The following is an 11,555-nucleotide window of genomic DNA, read 5'->3' as shown; positions in this document are numbered from 1 at the left end:
TTGTAGTAAGTAATTAAACTGGTAAATCTGTTACTCATGAAGGTAGAAATAATTATAATTGTATAATTTATCCTTGTAATTTTCAAAACATGTATCAGTGTATAGCTCATTTAACTGAGTATGTTTGCTGTTTAAATCTCAAATGCAGATATTGTCAGAATTTAACAATTAAGTAAACTTCTTTAGACACACATTGAAATGAAGTGACAAAAGTGTTCATGAATTTTGTTGCATTGGATCATTAAGTAAACCAAGTAAACAGTATAAATCCTCAATCTACTGGAATAATGAAAAAGGTAGATAGTATGTACTTTATACTTTCATTAGTGATGCCTTATCTGTGTTACCATATAGGAAAAACACAATGACAACAAAAAGGACAGTCATATAGAAGAGTGGTTCCCAACCTTGATCCTGGAGTAGGCCAGCTCTGAACAGTTTAGATGTCTCTCTTATTAAACCTGATTCAACTTGTCCGCTCATTAGTAACCCAGCTAACATAAATATGTTGTTTTTCCCCCTTTTTTGTGTGCAAACATTCACAATAATTATGAAATTAATTTATGAAAACGTTATTTCTAAAAAAAATTTTTTAAATGTTCAAAACATTTTTTAAGGCATTTTTTTATTGGTTTATGTGATCATTAGAGGAACATTCCATTCTATCATTAGGGGCCAAGCACCAAAGTTGCAGAGGCAATAGCTGATGCAATAGCTTCTGCTCATTATTCAGGGGTCAGTTACATAATATTTGTTTTGATGTATTTTTCAAAACAAGTATTATGCAACTGACCCCTGAATAATGAGCAGCAGCAATTGCATCAGTGCATTCACAGTGTGTTTGGATGTGTTGCATTCACACCTCTGCATTCAGCACAGGTGTTAAAAGCACCCTCAGGTGCACATTTACTCAACAGCAAACCATAATTGCTATAATTAGTCTTCAGAGTTTACTGTAACTGATTTCTCAGATGACTTGATATCAGGAGTAAATGAGACACTTGTCATTGCTTGTTTGACAAATCAACAGCTTCAAAGAAACTGGTAGCCAGGCAACAGACCAGTGACCAATCCTGATGGCGACTTCACTCCATGCATTCTACCAGCACTGCTTCCTAATATTTCCTTCCTTTTTCTGCTGTGTAACAACAAACGGGATATGCGCCACCCAATGGTCAAAGTTGACACAATGTGCATTAGGGGGCACCAGCAGAAAAAAAAAATATTGTTACAACCCTGCAAGAAAAAGGGAGACCACATGCAACAATTCTAAATGAAACATTTATTTTAATGATGCATGCACTCAAACGTTGGGTATCTGGTGAAAAGTAAATCTTCCTGATTGATATTGCACAAGCAAATGTAATCTTAATTTTAGTTAATCCAGGATAAGCACAAGTAAGTACAATTTTGATGAACAAAACAACACGCGTCTTCCCTCTATGTGGTAAACAAACACAGCATCAGCTCATGTGTGAGTTTGCTCCTGCGCATACGTTATGGTGTGACAGGAAGCTCGTGCTCCAGACTGTTATGTATGTGCTCAGCACTATTTGCTGAGGCTGTGGATTACATGTAAAAATATTGTAAAGAGTGTTCAGTTTCTTGCATAAGCCGATTGTTTTGCTTCTTAAGACCTCAATGCATCGTCAGGAGCCATTGGTATTAATTGACCCATGCTCTGTGTGACCAAAACATTTTTTGGACTAAAACCCAAACTCTCCTGTGTCACTTCCAGACTACGAGCATCAACCAAGACAGACCCTCTTCTCAATCCTGATACAATTCAACACAGTAAGTGCGTAACAACTGTAAGAACTGATTTTCCTGCTAAGACAAAAGCTGAGATAAAACTCACCCTTGCAATAAAGCAATAAAACGCACCCTGGACAGAAGATCGCACAGGACATTGTCCTGTCCAAACTTTTCTCCTTCCTTATCTCTGCATCCCCCTCTCCCTCCTCCCTTCCTCTCCCCTGGGTTAAGTCACCAAAAGTTCACTAAGAATGTCTATGTATCACATATGATGTATCTTATGAATCTATTGTTTATCCTTTTCATGTTTGGTATCATTTTAAATGTCTCAGTGCGATTGGTAAAATGGTCTTAATTTCATTGCAGTCATTGATATAATGAGAAAGATTGAGAACTTAGGAGACCTGTTCTCCTCTTTGGGTGATGTCTCTTCAAGATATCACCCCTCTCCCCCAAAACCAGGTGCTACCCCCTGGGGGACATGAACTGACCCAAAACAACCCTTTTGTTCTGGTCTGGGTATTTAAGGGTGACAGAGCAGTCTTTGGGAACCTGTAACCAGGAAAAAAAACATACAGTGCGGTGTCAGTGTTTTCCCATTGGAAAAGTGGCATTGCTTGCTTTTAGAGTCATCTTTGAGTAATTGATGTCATGTATTTATTATTTCTGAATTGGCTTTTAATCACTTGTGTAATTGGCATGATACATTTTTACCTGACAAATAAATGTTACATTTTGATTTATTCGGAAGTATTCTGAAATCATTCTTCCTAGTAGACTAATGTGTAGTCTGGTGTTTCCGCAAATCTCTGTCTGAATGGAGCACGATTTCTGACTATCACTGACTTAGCACGATGCAAGCTCGCAACTATTAAAAAAATTACACCTTTGTAATGAGTCAGCAGTGAGCGGCCGCTTAGGGTAAAATAGTTGCACTGCACCTTCTAACTATTTCAGAACTGGCTAGTTTGTGATCATTAGCGCACTTTCGCAACGTGACGTCTCAAAGCGACACCGGGTCCCTAATGAACGGATATTTGAAATTATGGGATACCCAGAGTAATCAAAGATCTAAATTACTTCATAATCAATATTTATGATTATTTTCTAATAAGAAACACAATCTGAATTTGATTATCATCAGTCATCAGAGTCAGATTAAGTGCAAAGCTAAAGTAATATTGAAACTAAATTCCAATAAATTAAGTGAACTTCACTGGAACGCTGAAAAGACATACTGTACACGCATTATCCCTTCGCCCATACCGTTGGACTTCCGCCACTGGGCCAATGGGTGGTCTTTAGACAACGACTTCAGAGGCTGATGAAATCGCTTTAACGCACCTTGACTCAAAGTGATATACTGTATGCACAAGACTGGTTGTACATTCCAGATGTGAAACTGGTCCCTCAATCGCTCTGAATAATCTTGGGCCTTCCGAAAATAGAAATAAATTGTTTTAAAACTTTGACCACAGCCTTGGTGGTCATCTTACACAGGGGATAGATCGTGGGATAATGCATTGTTTGGAACATGACTGTAAGCAAATACGAGATACCTTGGAGGCAATGGCCCAGCCCAACACAAATAATTATTATGTGTACAAAAGGTTTATTTATTAGTGGTATCAGGCACAACGGCACAGGTTTTAAAGCCTGATTGCATGGGTTTACCCAACATCTAGCAGGTCACTATAGCAATAGCAGCTACAGCAAGTTAAAATATATGCAGCAACATTTTTTTTAAAGGTGAAGCCAATAGAAATTTCCACAAAACCCTGTGATATGTTTTTTCCAGTCCCAAAAGGCTGGCAACATCTCCATGGGCAGCACTTAAAGAGATAGTTCGCCCAAAAATGAAAATTACCCCATGATTTACTCACCATCAAGTCATCCTAGGTGTATATGACATTCTTCTTTATAGAACTTTAGAGTTATATTAAAAAATGTCCTGGCTCTTCCAAGCTTTATAATGGCAGTGAATGGCCATATCTGTTTTCAAGTCCATCAGTGCATCCATCCATCCAATTGCATCCATCCATCATAAAAGTAATCCACAAGACTCTCCGGGGGTTAATAAAGGCCTTCTAAAAGTAATCATAAAAGTAATCCATACGGCTCTGCGGGGGTTTATAAAGTGAATCGATATGTTTGTGATGTGTTCGTATCAGAAAAATAACCTTATTTTAAACTTTATCGACTAAAATAACCATCTTCTGGCAGCTGGTGTACGCATCGATTTACGGTGGAAGAATAACCCTTGACCTGACGCATAGCGTAATGATGAACGTGGAAACGCAGAGGATAGAGCAAAACAAAACACCAGTCACAGATTAGAAGTCTAAAACGACAATTTTTAAAGAGAAATGTCGAAGGAGCTTGAGTTTGTTGTCCAGCCCTGTTTGTTTGAACCGCGAGAGGCATCTAAACTTACGATACTCCTACATCCTTCGTCTAACATGCGTCACTAGTTACTCTTGTGGTCTAAGTTGACTTGCGTATATGCGTACAGCAGTCTGCCGGAAGCTAGATTTTAGTCAATAAAGTTTTAAATATGGATATTTTTCTTATACAAACACATCAATTCACTTCAAAAGGCCTTTATTAACCCCCGCAGAGCTGTATGGATTACTTTTATGATGGATGGATGCACTTTTATGATGGATGGACTTTGATGGACTTCAAAACAGATACAGCCATTCACTGTCATTATAAAGCTTGGAAGAGCCAGGACATTTTTTAATACAGCTCCGATTCTATTCGTCTGAAAGAAGCATGTCATATACACCTAGGATTACTTGAGGGTGAGTAAATCATGGGGTAATTTTTTATTTATTTTTGGATGAACTAACCCTTTAAAGGGTAACTAAACCCCTGGTAAGAGCCTGACTCAACCCACTGGCAATATTTGAAAAATGCTGGAAAAGTAGGCAGAGCCCAGTGGAGAGGGGGCGTGCATCTGAGACTCATCTCTCTGTAGGCAAGGGCGTGGTTAGCTGGTTCCCTCTGACGTCACCGGCCACCACAACTTCCAATAGGAAAATTTAACTGCAGTAGCCACTGTTCAACCTGAAGAGGGCAGCACTCAGAGGTTTTTACACCATATATTGTAGAATTAAAACACTTTAAACCCATATGTCAAAAAAATTACTTGAATCAATGAACGGCATTAATAAAGCCCCAGTCTTACAGATCATTAACTAAAAAAAGTTGTTTTAGGGTTTAGTTATCCTTTAATACCACCTCCTTAATGGAAAGATGTATGTACGTCCAGTTGCTAAGTTGATTCCATTACCTGAAATAAATGAGTAATAGCAAATACATCACTGTATTTGGGGGCGGCTGTTGTGAATTTGGCCCTTTTTCTTTGATTTTTTTTTCATACGTATGTACTACATATCCCACAATTCAAAGCAGACTACACTACTAAATATAGTACACTATATTACCCATACACCCCCTGGTTAAGGTCTATAAGTAGGCCTCACTTCCTTCCTTTGTTTTTTTTGCATTGGTGAGGTGTGGGTGTTTGAATGGAGACCCAACCATGTCCTTTTATTCCTTTCCTTAAGATGCGTGAATGACTTAAAACCATCTTGTACATCCAATTCATCCTGTCCATCTGTTAACATCTGTCCATTTACAACGTGTGAATCTGCTACATGTGAATCCATGAACTTCATACCATGTGAATTGCCCAAGACTTAATCATCTTGAACTGAAAATAAAAGAGAGCAATGGACTGGTATTTGTCCCGGGTTTTAATCAGACACGCCATCAAGTTTCTACAACTCTGATGAACTTTGGATATATTTAACATCTGATATCCAACACCCACTGCTGAACTCGGCCCTGGTGTGTCCTGACGACACACAGGCAATGACGACAAGGGGGTTGGTGCAATGCCTCTGTCCCAACACCTCATCCATGAGGACAAACCAGGGCCAAGTTTCAGCAGTGGGTTTCCCACTCACACCCTCTCCTGTCCCAGGACACTTGCAATCCTAAGGGCAGAGCAAATGAACCATGGCTTGTTAACAACAACAGCACAATACATTTCAGCAAAGACCTGTGTATTAACTTTCTTACTTTGTATTTTTTGTTCTCCTGAATTGCTCTAAAAAAGCAGAAAAGGGTACTTAACACAGGCGTGTTTAAGTGCATTGTTAACACTGCAAAATATGACACATCAAGACATGCATACAAAATACTTAAGAAATCATATTTCTGTATACTCAAATTTGGTTAGAACCACATAGCGTTCATGACAGCACTACAAAAACACATAAAAGTGAAACCCCATTGCCTTATCTACTGCTTTTCTTATTGTTGTGGGCTTTATAGGGTGAGTGATATTTCTTATAATACACAAGTGAGATGCAAATATTACAAATAGGTCATTAAACTAATATTAGCACAAGTTTTGCCTCAAACTACCTGACAAATGAAGCCACGCAATGATGACGAAGGAGTTAAGATGAAGTTTATAAGAAACTTTAACTCTGGTTTCGCTAGCTATTTTAGTAAATGAAAACATAATACTTCAATTTAAATGTGAATTTGTTGTCCACCACCGAAATCTAGTCTCGGCCGCCTTTAAAAATAAATAAAAAATGCTGTTGTCACCGGCGCGCAATGACTTATGGGGTAGAATAGGCTACTAAGGATTCGTTTTTGTATCCTTCCTTTCACGGGGAAAGAAGGGTGCATTTGGTGTCGCTTTTAGCCTTCGTCGCGCCACGATGACGCATCCGGCCTTCGAATACGGCCTTCGTAGGATGTAAAACTGAATTGAGACAGCCTCCATTGCGCCGCGGTGACGTAATCGGCCTTTAAATGCAACTTTCCAAGGATGCAGCCTTTGAATTGGGACGTCCTTCATCGCGCCGCTGTGACTGACTCTCTCTCTCTCTCTCTCTCTCTCTCTCTCTCGTAGGCCTCTCTGTCTACCCGCACCTGTTAATCATCGCAATCAGCACTTGCACTGCTTTGCGATGACACCTGTTCCCACTTTCTCCTAAGTGTTCACCCTTTATCTAAGTGTTGGTTCTAGTAGTTATTTGTCGGATTATTGTTTCATGTCATGCGTTACGACTGCTGCTCCCTTCATGTCAATAAGATTTTCGGAAGAACTCACCCTGTCTTGTCTGTCCGGTACAGCCTGCGTCTAAGTATTCTCTGTGTCCTGCATCTCTGCATACCTATGCGGTCCTCTTATCCTGGCTGAGATAGGGGAGACCGGGGATGGTTGTAACAAATTTGACCTTTCTGTCTATAGATTGAAGTACTTTGAAGTCAGTGTGTTCAAAATGTGATCCAAACTAGTTACAAGTGTCTGCTATTAAATGACATAGCTATTGTCTTTGCAACACAAACAGAAAATGCATGGTTTAGTTTCAAACACGAGGAGTGAAATGTTACAATTCACCCCATAGTCTGGGTTAGTTGTAACATACCCTGGGGTGAGATGTAACATTACGATATCCACCGGGGTGATATGTAACATAATGAAATAAGGATTTTGACAAAAAAATATTTTGAAAGGTTTTTATTCAACACTGACTTTTAAATATAACTGATGTGTGTTTCACTCTTAGTCTCAGTGTGTTTGTCACTCTCAATCATAGTAATTGACCATTTTAAATTGAACTTGAACAATTTATAATGGTTATAAACAAACATTGTTTGTTTGTAAGCATGTTTGTTACTGCCAGTGTTAGTATTGGCCATAATAAAATTTAACACTTGAACATTGTGTGTGTGTGTGTGCGTGCGTGCGTGCGTGTGTGTGCGTGTGTGACTGTTGTTTCTCTGTCATAGTAATTGACCATAATAAAATGAACTTAACACTTGAACATTCTATTTGTGTAAGCATGGTTGTTACTGTAAGTCTATAGTATTTGCCATAAAAAATTTTGTTTCATTGTTGTTACAACTGACCCAGAGTCTTGTTGTTACAACTAACCCAGAGTCATGTAGCCATGAACTAGCTCACCTTACAGCTAACAGGCAAAACATTAGCACTTACAACTTGCATGGAAAATATCTACACAGACACACAATAAACATACTAAAAGTTTGAGGAGTTTAACTACAAAGCAGAAATTCCCATAACAAAAACAAAAAAAGTAAAAAAAGTTACTTTTTTATCTCAAATTTTTTTTTCCACTCTAACATGTGCTGTGTCTGCCACTAGGCTATACTTTTTCACATGTGGAATAAGAACTAAACTGAGGATGTGCGAAGTGAATCAGGTGATTTGTAACTAGTTCCTGATTGGACAGATTGGAATTGTTACAACTGACCCGTGTTACAACCGTCCCCGGTCTCCCCTACCTACTAAGCACTGTCTTCCATCTCTACGGGCGACCAGATCTAATTCTTCATCAAGACAGGAGGGTTTTTGTTTTCTCCAGTTCTGTGTTCCACAACGACAGACTGCCTTGTTTATATTTTTCATTAAAGACTGTTAAATCCTGTCAACTTCTGCTTTTGGATCCTTTACTCGTGACAATTTCACCCTTTTGGATAATATGTTCTGTATAGGGGAAAGTTATTGCCCACCTATTACATTTTAATAGTTATTTTACAGGGTAAACTGGGAGGATTATGGACTGCTCAAGCATTCTTGAGTTCCAAGGGATGATATCCTCTCTATTTCTGGACCCCATTCCTAATTCACAGAAATAATCTTAATAACACTAAGGGACCCCTCAGATGAATTGCAGGGGCCTTTCAAAGGAAGGGTGATCTACAGCGGCTGATTATTAATGATTAAAGCAATAACCACCACACCTGTGTTCAGTTCAGTTCCACATGTGCATTGCTTTCATGTGTAAATACTAAACAATAACAAAACAGTGAAGAAATGAAGCAAAAAAACAAAATGCATTAACTTTTGAACAGTGTAAAATAATCCTAATCTGTACGGAATAAATTAATTGGATTTCAAAGCTGATGTAAAAAAAAAAAAAAAAAAAAAAAAAAAAGATGAGATGAGATGAGATGAGATGAAAAAAGATGAAAAATTAATAAAAAAAAAAAAACCTTATTTATTTGTATGTTACATCATCAATGGGCTGTAGATGGGTGGGCCAGTCTGATACAGACTCTATAAATGAAAGGACAGTAAGGAGAGCAGAACAAACTCCTAACAGGAGGAGACTCACTCATGGCCTATGAGACAGAGGATCATAAGACTCAATACTGCTTTCCTGCCATCAACTCATCATGTATCAAGGGGAAACGCTCTAAATATGAATACAATATCATGTATGTGTTTGTATCATTCCTGTCAACATGGACTGTGTTTCTGAACCTGCTGGTGATCATCTCCATCTCTCACTTCAAGAAGCTTCACACTCCAACAAACCTGATTATTCTCTCTCTAGCTGTGGCCGACCTGCTTATTGGACTTGTCATGCCCATAGAGGCAACCAGACTGATTGAGACGTGTTGGTACTTTGGAGACACTTTCTGTAAACTGTTTATGATAATCCTTGGATTGCTCTTCTCAGCATCTCTTAGTAGCATAGTATTAATTGCTGTTGATCGTTATGTGGCTGTGTGTCACCCTTTACAGTACCCACAGAAAATAACCACAACTAAAACTTTAATAAGCATCTGTCTGAGCTGGGCTTCTTTTTCAGCTTATAATGCTATAATTGTAATTAATAATGGATTTTTAGACACTTCACTCAGAACAGACATGTGTTATGGAGAGTGTTCTGTTAAGATGGGTTTTGCCTGGGGAGTTATTGATCTGTTCGTGTCTTTTATTTTTCCTTGTACCTTCATCATAACTTTATATTTGAGGATTTTCTATGTTGCACATCAGCAAGTGAAAGTTATAAACTCTCTGATTAAGGGTGGTAAATGTGTAACTGAAGGTTCAATGAGGAGGAAATCTGAGAGTAAAGCTGCTCTGACATTAGGAATCATTGTGACAGTTTATCTGCTTTGCTTGATTCTATACTATATCTGTTCTATATCAGTAGTCTCTTCCACAGCCATAAATCTATTGACATGGGTTGTGTATGCAAACTCAGGTCTGAATCCTCTGGTCTATGCTTTATTTTATCCCTGGTTTAAAAAGACAGTTAAACACATCTTAACTCTGAAAATTTTTCAGCCAGCATCCTCTCTGTTCAATATTTTTACAGAGCATCAATATTAATTAAACTGGTAAGGCTGTGACTCGTAAAGGATTTGATTTTCTTTGTAGGATTTACATTTGTAATTTACACTACATGTATCTTAGTATGTAGCTTATTTCAGAGAGTATGTTTTCTGGATTTGATGTTCAATTTTAAGAATTAATTAAACTTCTTTCCACACACATTGAAATTAAGTGACACAATGTTCATAAATTGTGTTAAATTAGCTTATTAAATAAATTGAGCAAGCAGCATAAATCCTCAATTTACTGGAATAAATGGTAAAGGTAGATATTATGTGCTTTATGCTTTATCACTTTCATCAGTCATGTTGCATCTGTGTTATTAAAGATCAAAAACATAATGGCAAAAAGAGGACAGTAAACTAAACTCAGTAAAAATTTCATCTAGCTTTCAGAAAAGGTGAACCTCACTTCCTGTCTAGCAACTGTCCTATCTTAATAAAAGGCGAAAACGCAAAAAATATATATAAATACAGTTATGGTATATTGCTTGATGTTTCGAAGACACTCGTAATGAATTTGTAATGTACGTGTAACACAAATAAAGTACACTTTAATATCACAAATCAAGCATGTAATTAGTCCCTACACAGGCATATACTAAGTATACTTGAAGTTGGTCGAATTTAGTACACTAAATACACTTACAGTTATGCTTTACTACAATTTAATTACAACTAAAATATACTTAGTACAAAATTAGTTGTTTCAAAATAGCAGACTTCAAGTTCACTAATCATTAACACACTTGAAGTATACTGATAATTAGTCTGACTGCAAGTATACTTAGCATATTTTATTTTCAATGTCTTTATTTTCAAGGTATGTCCCCATAAAACATGGACACCCAACATGTGTGGTGTGTGTGTATATACAGTATTCATTCATTTACACACACTCACACTAACCTGACCCCTAAACCTACCCATCACTCACACACACTAACCCGGCCCCTTAAACCTACCCATCACACACACACACACACACACACACACACACACACACACACACACACACACACACACACACACACACACACACACACACACACACACACACACACACACACACACACACACACACACACACACACAAACAACATTTTTGGTTACACTTTATTTTAAGGTGTCATTGTTACAGTGTAATTATATATTAAGTACTAAGTAATATTAATTAACAACATGTACTTTAAGCTTAGGGTAGAATTAGGGTTTGGTTGAGGGTTAGTTGCATGTAATTATGTATTATGCATTACTATGGTAAATACATTTTTCAATATATAACAAGGATACTGTAAAATAAAGTGTACAATTTTGTTATGTTAATATGTTGAATATGGTGCATATTTCTATAGTAAGCATTCATAGAATGCATTCAGAAAAATCTAAAGGTAAAACTATGGAATATAAATAAAACTAGAATAATGTGAGACATAATGACAAACTTAGTTTGCTTGCTCGCTGTCCTCGAAGGAGCTCGATCCCCCCGTAACTACTATGTAGAAGAAGAATGAGAGAAGAATGCCATAAGAATTGTCGCTAGGATGCCGCAATGACTGCTCCTTATGCATGCTCGTAATGATGATTGACTGTACAAAATGACTATAGGCTCCTCCTGAACC

At 37.6% G+C, this 11,555-nt stretch overlaps 1 pseudogene across 1 annotated transcript; it reads left to right on the top strand.

The window, feature by feature from the left end:
• The first annotated feature begins 8,933 nt into the window (after positions 1-8,933).
• LOC308683463 (trace amine-associated receptor 13c-like) lies at positions 8,934-9,931 on the top strand (annotated as a pseudogene). The gene has a single exon. The product of its transcript is annotated as a trace amine-associated receptor 13c-like (transcript).
• The last annotated feature ends 1,624 nt before the right edge of the window (positions 9,932-11,555 follow it).

Source organism: Scardinius erythrophthalmus, assembly GCF_964197995.2.
Source record: "Scardinius erythrophthalmus genome assembly, chromosome: 23".
Taxonomy (NCBI): Eukaryota; Metazoa; Chordata; class Actinopteri; order Cypriniformes; family Leuciscidae; genus Scardinius; species Scardinius erythrophthalmus.
The sequence above is the reverse complement of the archived record's forward strand: the minus strand, read 5'-3'. Positions and strand labels throughout refer to the sequence as shown.